Genomic DNA, 12,330 nt, shown 5'->3' with positions numbered 1-12,330 from the left:
GCGAACTGTTCAAATAGTTTTAGTTGCTTGAAGGCCCTCCGTTCTCTAGCTCACCATATCTCTCTTCTAAAGCTTACGCACACTCTGTTTTTTTACTTTAAATTTCTTTTATTAACCATTAAAGGTATAGGACAGGGGAATATAGCCTAGTACCGCAATACATATTAGCTTTGCGGGTCTAGCCTCTAACCGCTCGGCTATCGTGGCGACTAGCAAACATACTTTACTGTAAATTTCTCATATTAACCATTTAAGGTATAGACCGGGGAATCGAACCCAGTACCACAATACGTATTAGCAAGTATCCTTTTATTCCAGTTATTAACTCAGTTTCACGGAACATATGGCGCCCAGGCTATCCCGTAAACTTCGTATTGTGGTTGAGGTTGGCTTCTCTATATTATTTAAATTTCAGTGTTATGTCCGGTTTTTTACGAACTAACATATGTTGTGATTAATATTGGGGGTCTAATATTCGAGTTCTGGCCTAGAGAATGAATATCAGTAAAGAAATGTCGTGTGAGTTGTTTGCACAGGATATTTTTGAACCCAATGTCATGAGTCAATGCAATGCAGATGTTAGAATGCAGTTGTTAATTAAATTAACCAAAGCAACTAACCCAGCAGCGGCAAACGTCATTGTATCTCCTCCAGCTGCAGTATTGCTTTGGTATTTAAGCTGCCACTAAGTTAAACACTCTTTTCTATCTTCCCTTTGATGAAAATCCAGATCTAAATTGAATCAAATGATTATCCCAGTTTCCATGTATTAGATCTAATTCCAGCTTATCCCAACAAAGATTTTCATCGCTAATTAATTAGATATAAAATCTATTTTTTTTAAAAAATTGTACTTCCGGTAGGCCTATTATTACCGAAATCATGTGGCATCCTTATTATCACGTACGCGAAAAAAAAATCAATTTTTAACTTCCTGCAAATGTTTCGTCGGAAGTTACCGTGTTTACAGACAAACAGACACCATTCTATAAAAACTGCAAGCGAACATCAACTAAACATACTCTTCACAGTAGTAAAGGGAAACTACAAAATCACAATTCTTAATCCCCTTGCCCGGAGAACTAACCAATATTTTAATCCATGTGCATTTATTGAACGGGAGTTTCACAGGAAATTTAATAAAGTTAGGGGTTAATCTGAGCAACGGGGTAGAAGGAAAAACAATTTCGAACCCAATATAGCGAGAACCTTGCAATAATTATAATTTGCAATAATTTTGTTTCACCCCTTGTGGTCTATATAGATCACTTGCCACGGTAGCCGATCGGTTAGAGGCTAGACCCGCAAAGCTAAGATGTATTGCGGTACTAGGCTATATTCCCCAGTCTATACCTTTAACAATTAATATGAGAAATTTGCAGTAAAGTATGTTTGCTAGTCGCCACGATAGCCGAGTGGTTAGAGGCTAGACCCGCAAAGCTAAGATGTATTGCGGTACTAGGCTATATTCCCCGGTCTATACCTTTAATGGTTAATATGAGAAATTTGCAGTAAAGTATGTTTGCTAGTCGCCACGATAGCCGAGCTGTTAGAGGCTAGACCCGCAAAGCTAAGATATATTGTGGTACTAGGCTATATTCCCCGGTCTATACCTTTAATGGTTAATATGAGAAATTTGCAGTAAAGTATGTTTGCTAGTCGCCACGGTAGCCGAGCGGTTAGAGGCTAGACCCGCAAAGCTAAGATATATTGTGGTACTAGGCTATATTCCCCGGTCTATACCTTTAATGGTTAATATGAGAAATTTGCAGTAAAGTATGTTTGCTAGTCGCCACGGTAGCCGAGCGGTTAGAGGCTAGACCAGGAAAGATAAGATGTATTGCGGTACTAGGCTATATTCCCCGGTCTATACTTTTAATGGTTAATATGAGAAATTTGCAGTAAAGTATGTTACTACAGACCACTTTGGCGACCTCTGAGTTATGTAAATAAAAAAAACTACACTTTAAAGTGTTGTTCATGAAATGCGCATGATACAATTTCATTAGGAATATATTTACTGCAATTTGTGAAGTGAGGAAATATATGCTAAATCTCTTGTTCATCAAAAATGTATGAAAAGTATTATATATTTCAATTTCCCCCATTTCAACTTTTGAATTTATAAATGAATATAAAATATAAAAAAACTTTTTATCACGCTATAAAAATTTAATAAATCAAAGAAGGTAATAAAAAATATATATTTATATACAAATAATGATACGACTCTGACAGGAATTTTACGTAAATCACTTTTCCTGAAAATTGAAAACTTGCAATTTTCACTGCAAAGAGAGAAGTACTTCAATATCATACATGTTCTCCGATAAGGAACCATTTTCAATATTATCGCTAAAAAAGGCTAAGAAAATCTATCGAGGGAAATGGCACTTCCGTTGGGTCGATTTTCTTTTAAGTTTGAAACTTTGGGCTATAAATTTAATGCTTATAAATACTTAATAGTTGATAAATCCATAAATTTCTTATTAAAACCTTTTTTTAGCCCTAGACCAGTGATGGGCGAACCTATGACCCGCGCAAGCTTTTTCACTGACCCACAATTGCTAGGCAACCATTTGTTTGTTTACGCAGGTTGATTTAGATTTTCTAATTGTTGTGGATAATTTATGTTCTATCTGTATTTTTTTTTCAATCACGCATTGACACAAAAGCAATTTAAAATGCTATCTATAACCTTTAGTTTGATCATTACAGTTTCTAAAACGCAAATGACGACAAATGCTAATTGTAGTATTTGAAATAAAGCAAAAAGTGTTTACAAAATATCAAATAAAATGTATAATTTTACTCATATTTTGTTTGTTAAAAAAAATCGACAGCCCAAAGCAAATAACCATATTTAGATTTTTCTTCAGATAAAACACACTTTTGTTCAGGTTTTGTTCAGGTTATGTTTGTAAAAAAAGAGACATCCATAGCCACTTGTTTCGTCCCCGTTTTACCCAGTTAAGCCAACTGAATTTTAAAGATGTTTAGTTTTGAAAATATTCAGTTTAAAATTTTTAAACTTAACTCTTGTGCAAATGGGCATTTGTGACCCAAGAGCTAGTGCTAAAAAAAAAATGAACAAAATTTGACTCCCATCTCAAAAAAGTTCACTGTTATATTGTAGTTTAGTTACTAGTATTAATTGTCATGTGATTAAAATAACGTATATTGAGTTGAGTTGAAATACAAAATTTTATAAAAACGTTAATAATGAATATCTGGGATAATTCTAGAGTTCTTTCTGGTAATAGTAGAGATATTACATTCACCATTCCTGCCCTAGACTAATCAAATGTTGGAAAAAATAGGATGGCATTTCCGTTTTGGTTGATTTTGTCACCCCACCCCCCTGTCAGGGCCTGATGTTGGCGTAATTTTTGGAGAAATTTTTGGATATGAATCCGTTAGATCGTAGATTGGCCCTCTTGATGGGCCTAGTAACATGAGCCGTAATGTTACTGAGTTTGAACACTTTAAAACAAAAAAAAACTCGTAGGAGCTATCTTCCGGGGAAATAACAAAAAAGCGAACACTTCCGGTTAATGGAATTTTTATTCGTCAAAATTGTTTTTCCGGTATTACTCAAACTTAACATGAAGTTTTGTTCCTACTTATTTTTTTTGGTCGAAACAATTTCCTTTAAGGCGTGTCAAAAAAAAAAAAAAGAAGTTTTTCCAGACACAGTGGCCTCAAAGTGCGAGTAAAAATTCAATTTTCCCAAAAATTTCAAACTACCGTAATTTTTCCAATTTTTTTTACCCAATAATAAGTTCCAAATTCTGTGTGCATTAAAAGATGGGTGGTTTTTCCTACTTTAAAATAACTAATTTAAATAAGAGTTTTCAATTATAAATACCATTTTTCCATTTCCTGTATTTAGTAAAAATATTTTCTGATAACCATTAGTCTCAATCAGAGAAAAACAGATTTTGAATGAAAACTACATAGTGAACACGGGCCTTTTGCCGTGCAAACTGCAAACAGGAAGGGAAATGGGGAAAATAACAAAACTGTTTGCGGAGAATTTCTACTTTAAACAAGGAAATCGAATGGCAGGAAGTAATTGGCTAAAGATGCTTTATAAATATTACAGGGTTTTACTGAATGGGCTTACGGGGTGAAGAGGGGCTAATTACAATATCTTGAAATTTGGATAGTGACGTAAACTTGGAAAAGTTTTGGAGGCATTGGTTTAGAGATTGGAACTTCCGCTTTTCCAATGATAACAGAAAAAAAGAAAACAAAATTCTTGGAAAATGAATTTTTCTAGGAAAATATTTCAAGCTAAAACAGATGGACTTAGTATAAGCTAAGTCTAACAAAAAAAAAATACATTTCCGGTTGGCTGTTTCCTCCCTCCCACCACAAAAAAAACAAAACGAATTACTAGAATATCTCTTTGTTTCCGCCTGGCCTGGTATAGCTACAGTAAGACGGATGTATAAGTGAAGTTGAAATTTTTACATCTGATTTTAATCTAGCTCTGATGACTCTGAATACTCGAAACCGGTTAGGGATACAATTTTGCTCTTACTACTGTTCCTTTAAGGAACGAACTCACGAATATTTTCTCGAACTCTGAACATTAAGCGCGCGAAAAGAAAAAAAAACCTACTCACCCCTTGTCCAGAGAGCTAACCAATTTTTTTAATTTATATGCATTTATTGTGGTATGCGGGAGTTTCACAGGAAAGGCTAGGAGCTATTTTCGAGAAAGCGGTACAACCCATTGGAATCAAGGAGCAACTTCCGGCGGAGGAATTTGGCGCTAAAGTCGAGTTTTGCCACACAATAAACCGCTCTACTAATAATAGATAGGAGATACAAGAAATAGGACCGTACATTACACCAAAAATGGCAATTTTTAGGGGAATCTACTAGCCGCTTTCCCAAAACTAACAACCTTACGGTCACATTTTCCCGAAAAAAATTATATAGATCAATAGGATGAAAAATTAATGCCAGTTTCAGTCATTATAAACTTTTTATTATGCCGAGCTTTATATTCTTGGAACCCCCACACTAGACTTAAAAGAACAGAACTGAACAGACGCTATCGACTACTTAAAAGACTCTTAGACGACAGATCAAAACTCTCTCTGGACAACAAAAGACTGATTTATACTTCTATTTTGAAACCCATCTGGGCGTATGGAATAGAGCTGTGGGGTTCAACCAAACGCTCCAATCTCCAAAGGATTCAATCTCTACAATCTAAAATACTTCGAACTATTGTTCACGCTCCTTTTTATGTTTCAAACCTGACTATACACACTGACCTTAACATTCCTTTTGTCACACAAGTTGCTAAAACAAGATACAGAAAACTCCACTTCAACCTGCAATCTCATATAAATCCTCTAGCTAAAAATCTTTCTTCTAGAACTCTTCCTGACAACCCGACAAGACGTCTTAAAAGACAGTGGCCTCGTGATCTCCTCCCAAGTGAAGAGAGTGACTAACCATCCAAATATTAGGGAGTGTTACCACTGGGTAACTTCTCCACTCGTTACTTATCATTTATTACTCCATTGAATCATTGTTACTTATAGCGCTAACGCGCTGATTGTAGCACAATAAACGCAAAAAAAAAAAAAATTATGCCGAGCTTTCTGACCTAGGGACTAGGTCCATCTTCAGGACTAATTTACAAGATACTGTTTTACATCATTAGAGGGTTGGCCCATGAAGACAAGACAGACGACACACCAACCCTCTAGTGATGTAAAACAGTATATTGTAAATTAGCCCTGAAGATGGACCTAGTCCCTAGGTCAGAAAGCTCCGGCATAATAAAGTTTACCATGACTGAAATGGCTATTAATTTTTCATCCTACTGAAACTATGATTCAGTCACCAAAAACAATGAATAGCAATTATATAGATCAACGTATATTTACATTTGGTTCCCTCAGTTTAAAGAAACTCGTTTGAGATAAACTTCTACTGAGGCTTCAGTAGAATGGTATTTCCGGTTGGCTAAAATCTTAACCTGGCACCCTGCTTAGAGGTTCCTGAACGTAATAAGCAAGTTTTTTGAACTTCCGGAAAGTTTTTTTTTTTTTGCTTTCTTTAATTACGGTGGATACAGAAACACACACACACACAAATTAGCAAAAATTGCTTTCACGATCTCTGGAAAGGGAAAAAAAAACCCTCATAAAACGCGGTTATTCCACGTGAAATCGCAAAAACGGAAATTCGCACGATTACACAGCGTTTAGAAGTTAGTGAAAGTTAAGAAATGTTACAGTGTTGTGTTTGGATGGGGGACTAGGCCGGTTTTGACTGGGCATTTCCTAGTTGGAAAAACACATTGGGCCAATCCAAATTGTTTTTTAATTAGGAGCCAAAGTTAGCGATGTTATGGAAATATCGACATTCCCCCCCCCCCCGGAAATACTGGGCTTAAATATGAGTACCAAATTTTAATGAATTTTTCCATTTTCCGTGGAAAAAAACTATCAACTAGGTGTTGTTGGTAAGCTCAAAGTGTCACAATGAAATGTTTGACGTCGCAGTCACTAAAATAATAACATGATCGAGAGAACACTGTCCGGAGGCCGGCCAGTGCACTGAAAAAAGCTCCGGGCGCCCAATAACCTTAGATTGTTGACGCGCCTTAAATCATAAAAAAAAAAAAAATAACATGGCTTTAAACGTGTGGCTAAAAGTTACGTCATTGAGGAAAACTGAGTGATTAAATATGCGTGAATTTTCTGTTTCGTTTTCCTCCAAAAATCAATCATAAGATTAGCCTAGGAAACATTTTTTCAGGAAAATAGGGTTTCCGAGGGTTTATTTAATTTTATTTTAAAAAAAAAACTATTCTTACTTTTCGAAACAAAGGAAAAGTGATTGGAAAAGTGACAGGGAAGGGATTAGCTATGCGGTAGCGAATACCGGATTCCCACGCGGAGGTCCCCGGGTTCGAAAAACCAGCTGCTGACCCTTAGATATTTTCTCTTCCTAGGGAAGCTTCTTACAGCTCCAACTGTCTCCGGTGATGACACAGTGTTGTCTGTAACGAGAGAACACTGTCCAAAGGCCCGGCCAGTGTACTGGAAAAAAGGCTCCGGGCGCCACAATAACCTGTTAGATGTTGACGCGCCTTAAATCATTTAAAAAAAAAAAAGAAGAAAATTATAATTTTTACAAATTTGCGTGTCCAGTTCATCCTAACTTAAAAAATGAAAAGAATTCACAGAGAAAAATAAAAATGTTTGTTATTTAGCATAGGTGCCCCCACACCCCAATAGAGAATACCACAATAAGTATTGTGAATACCCATAATCATTGAACCGAAAGAATCAAATTTTTTTTTAAAGAAATTCTATGGCTCCTACGAGTTCCTTTTAAACTCGACTAGTTCCGGTAGATTCTATAACTTTTATAACAAAAACATTTCCTCCTTGGAAAATTCCATTTACACCGTTTCCGGGGAGAATGGATGGTGAGCGTTTTCTTCTAAAAAGTGTGCCGTGAAAAGAGAGACAGAAAAAAAAGAAAATATATTGACTTAAGGTATTTTAAAAATAATAAAATAAAAAACGTGCATACTTCCGGCCAAAAAATCAAAATTGAAATTCATCACGACTACCACAATAGCCTCTCTTACTATAGAATGGAAAATAGGAAAAACCAGAAAATATAGTAGCCTAATTTAGTTGGGGGGTAAAAAAGTTATGAGTTTTCAATTTACTTTGCCCCCATAAATTAAACTTAGAACTGGGCTCTTTGTAGTCTGAAGGTATATAAAATGTAGATAAGTTTTTTTTAGTGAGGTTACTATTTGTGAGACAACAAAAGAAGTTCGTTTTTAAAAGTCCTTTGTTATAGTTATATTTTGTTTTACAAAGAGATAACATTAAATGTGTTCTTTTGTTTTTTGATCAGCTGTTTAAAACAAAGAGGTTTTTGTGTAAATAAATATATCATGCGTTTATTGTATTTTTCTTAAAAGTAAATATATTAAAAGTAAAAACGAATTTTAATAAAAAAAGAGTTTTTAAAATTATTTTGTGAAAAAAATAAATTTTGAATGAATGAAATACTTGCCTTCTTGCCTAAAGATAATCTGACAGTAGAGTCAAGTTATTGGAAGAAGTGCTGTCAGAATGGTTAGTATCTTTGTTCAAAGATTCTGCTCTGTGATCTTTACAAGAGGTCCTTTGATAGCCGTGAAATAGCTGAGGTTGGAGACGACCGAACCCAGCTAAACGAGTGAGTGGAACAATTTGGTCCTTATGGATGTGATGTTGTCGGCTTGGATATCGTACGAGGAGTGAGTGTTTGGGACTCGCAGTTCGCCACAACATACTTAGGGAGCACTCTCCCCACCCCTTTTTTCTGGTGAAGGGGTGATCTCGCCCACCCTGAGATCGAGATCTTGGTGAATGGAGCCTCCAAAAACCACCACCCCCCCTCTTCACGCACACTATCTATCTATCTCTCTCTGTTGGCCGCCTACTCTCCTACGCAGAGGGTGAACTTCATTCTCCTGTCTCCGCGGTCCCCCCCCCCCCCCAGTCATACCCTCTCTGTCTCCGCGGAGCATGCTCAGTGATGCTCTTGCTGTCTCACTCGCACAGTTCACCTCCTCCTCACACTCTCTCTCTTCTTTTCCCCTGGAGTGATTTACACATACACACACACACAGACAGACCAAAGTGGTGTGAACACTAACAGTACATTTTCCTTATCCCATTTTGCAAAAATTTTAACCCAAAATATGTATTTCCTTCTAGGAATTTTTTTTTCCCCACTTCAGACTGGTCAAATATAGTTGGTTAGTCAGAGGTCACCACAACCTGCCCGACTATTTTGTGGGAGTTCCTGGAAAACCTGAGTGTTTTTTTTTCCAGGTTTAAGGCGTGATTATTCACTTTGGGGTACTCGAGGAAGGTTTCAGAAGCTGGATTTATCCCTAACGAATTACTCTAGTAAGCTAGGGCTGTAACCAGGGCTGGAGGATATACTCCCTTTTTACAGTTTTTACTCCTAAACTTTAATTTAGGGAAGATTTTGGGGGGGAAGACTTTGCTGGTAAGAGTGCATGGGATTACCAGAGAGATTATCCTCTCTCCTCCTAGGATTTGCTTGGAAAGCTTAGTTTTCCCAGGGGATGTTGTCGTTTTAGAGTGCAAGTTCATGATGGCATTGCAAATTCTAAAAGGAAATGCAAAAAAAAAGGGTAGGAATGCATGGGACTCTAGAGAGATTATCCTCTCTCCTCTTAGGATTTGCTTGGAAAGCTTGGTTTTCTCAGGGGAAGTGGTCGATTTAGGCTGGAAACATAGTGGAGCGGCGAGCAAAGCGGCGATGATAGCGAAAAGCAAAGCGGCGGCGAAAACACAAGTTAACATATGGGACCGCGCATAGTGGGGAGATTGTAAAATAAATGGTGTAGAAAGGAAATCACCTGTCCTTTAAGTACTTTTCTAAATACAGGAACTAACCGGAAATTGATGTTTTGGAGTTTTCCGAGTCGAAAAAAGAATTTTTCTTTTTTAGAAATCTATCTGTATCGTGTTGAATATTTATCAAAATTGTGAAGAACCAGAAATATGCTTAATAAACATGCGGAAGTGGATTTACCTTGTCCCCCCCCTAAATGGGCCAAAACGATATTATGGTGGCCCACACATAGTAAATGTATTAAACAATATAAAAATATTAAATAATTGTAAAAATTCTACGGTCATTAATGTAAATGACATAATCTCATCTCATACACAACAGCATCATACAGATCCTTCTCTATTGTTATAATTCATCCACGTATTTTTTTATCTCAATCCAAGTCCATTTAAAGTGACAATGAAAATATGTCAAAACATGTATTCAACTTGGATTTACACCATTCAATTTAAAATGCATACAAATCTAGATGATATTATAATAATCATTATTATTATCCAATTTGTACATATTATTCATTTCCCTTACTGAAATAAGACCGAAACAATGGTACATGTTGTTTCCGGGAAACATAATTTGGGTCAACTATAATTCCCCAGTCCTACCTGGCATTGCTGGCGGTTGGGTCGTGAGACATCTCTTGCGGCCCACACACCCATCAAGGGCTTCAGCTGATCATCATCACTGGACACTAGACACAAGTTAAAATGTATAACGCTACAAAAAATACGTACTGTAACACTGAATAACGGAATCACAATAAACGCACTGGTTATAAAGGAGATTTAAACATTTCCTGTTCACTTCCAGGAACTATAACACTCCCGCACTTCCAGTAAAAATGAACAAAATATCAAATTATCAATAGTCGTAGAGGTGGAACATAAAACTGTTGGATCTAGAGCTTTGCACCAGTTTAAAGACTGCACAAAGTGCCATAAGCTCAAAGATTTGTGCTTGTGGGTTATCAAAGTTGGGCTAGGCGAAGAGCTTTCTTAAGCATTACTAGGCTAGTCAACTTTTAGGCTAATAGCCCTCAGAAATTTGATATGAGTAACCCCCATACCTGTGATTTAATCAAAATACTTAGGATTCAATATTTCGAAACCAAGATTAAGTACCAAATTGTAATAAATTTACCTAGAAGGGCAACTGAAGTCTTGGATGAAACTAAGTGTTAATACCGTGTCAATGTTGGCTCAAAAATTACTTCAAGGTACTTAGCCTCTATTGAAAAAGAGATTTGAGGGGCCCAAAATGGTGACCTGTACCAGGCAATTTTTCCACGGTCGCCGAGCAGTTAGAGGATAGACCCGCAAAGCTAAGATGACTTGCGGTACTGGCTATATTCCCAGTCCATTACCTTTAATGGTTAATTTGAGAAATTTACAGTAAAGTATGTTTGCTAGTCGGCTCCGTCCACGACACCTAATTGGTAGTTGGACGTAAAGTCAGCCTGAAAAAATAGGCAATTATTTACTTTATTTTAGTGAGAGATACCAAAACATTCTAATTGTTAAACTTTGTGAAGGGGACAAACTATCCCCTTTATAGTCGAGGGGATAACAGTTCGATAAGGATGTTCGTTCCATTTATCTAAAAAAAAACTCTCCGACTATAAAGATAAATCTTCTTCGAATCCTAGAAGACTTGTAGTAGAGGCCTCCTTTGGAAACCGCCTCTAACCTTAACTTCTTTACCAGACACGACTAGAGGGGCTAATCCTTCCTAACAAACTGGGTTTAATCCTGGGTTTTTTTAACGGTTAATTATTTCCTCAAAATTCCAGCGATTTTCCAAGAATACAAAGAAGTTCCTTCTGTTCCCACAAAGATAACCACCGCTATTTCTTTGTGTTCAAAAAAACTTTTGCAACTGCTAACTTAAATAACCCATTTCCGGTGAATATACAAAATTTTGGAAATCTTCCACTTCCTCTTTCCAGGAGTAAGGCGACGAATCGATTGTATAGGAATCGAATATATTGTTTTATGGTAATTTACTCTAAAATGATATCTATTTTGGTTGAATTCATCGCTTGTACTAATACATACGTCAAACATATATATTTACATGTATTTACCATATTACATAAAAGATTGCATATAAATGGGTAAATAACACTACGGGCCGTCCCTTCCCTTGGTGCATCTGTTAACGCCATCATAGCGCGTCCTGGTAAACACACTTGCCTATTTGTACAATGAAGTATTTATATATAATGAAAAAATGGTGTACTTTTAAAAAAATCAATTATCAGCTGTTTTGGTTTAATCGGACTCGTACAACTCGCACTCGAATTATTCTTTTAATTTTTCCACTCGATTAAACTCGTTGCGGTTTATTGAAGGAACATTAAATAACAAATCTAGCGACAAGAGGAAGTCGTTAGAGTGTGCAAATCAGGATTTAGGTTTCGCTGATGATGTGCACAGGTGATGTTAGTCAATAAAGCCACTTTTTCTCATTTATGGGCCCTCAAAATGTTCACTTCCGGTGAAAACCCCGTGGAAAATCTGCCCTAAATGCAAAAGTTCCTTTTGAAAACCGAAGAATTAAAATTTTTACATTATTCTCCCGCCACCAGCCATGAAATTCCATTACAACAAAAAATATTCTGTAGAGAAAATTAATGTGATGTTATATAAATGTTGAGGGGAGCCGCGAAGGGCAGGAAAAAAAAAAATTAAGTTGGCAGTCTTGACGAATATATGTTAGACAGCGGATGGACCGGATAACATATAACCTGTGTCCGGGGAAGACATGCAATAAACGGCTCCATAAGATGTTGGTCAATTTAGTAGACAGTGCCACCAACCTACTCCTCTTCACATTCTTCTACTCAATGTAACCTTCCCCTTCCTGGTATTCAGCAGGCCGTGCAAAAGAGAAGGTTCT

General features: G+C 36.6%; 1 protein-coding gene across 1 annotated transcript in view; it reads right to left on the bottom strand.

Annotated features, from left to right (window-relative positions):
- LOC141453998 (uncharacterized) overlaps positions 1-8,325 on the bottom strand; it is a 98,736-nt gene extending 90,411 nt beyond the window's left edge. Inside the window, exon 1 of the mRNA XM_074127720.1 lies at positions 8,071-8,325. The gene's annotated coding sequence lies outside the window, so the exon portion shown is untranslated. The remainder of the gene's footprint in view (positions 1-8,070) is intronic.
- Between the last annotated feature and the right edge of the window lie 4,005 nt (positions 8,326-12,330).

This window comes from Rhodnius prolixus, unplaced genomic scaffold (genome assembly GCF_049639745.1).
Source record: "Rhodnius prolixus isolate KJV_2025 unplaced genomic scaffold, Rpr scaffold_9, whole genome shotgun sequence".
NCBI classification, from domain to species: Eukaryota; Metazoa; Arthropoda; class Insecta; order Hemiptera; family Reduviidae; genus Rhodnius; species Rhodnius prolixus.
Note: the sequence above shows the minus strand (reverse complement) of the source record. Positions and strands in the feature narration are given on the sequence as shown.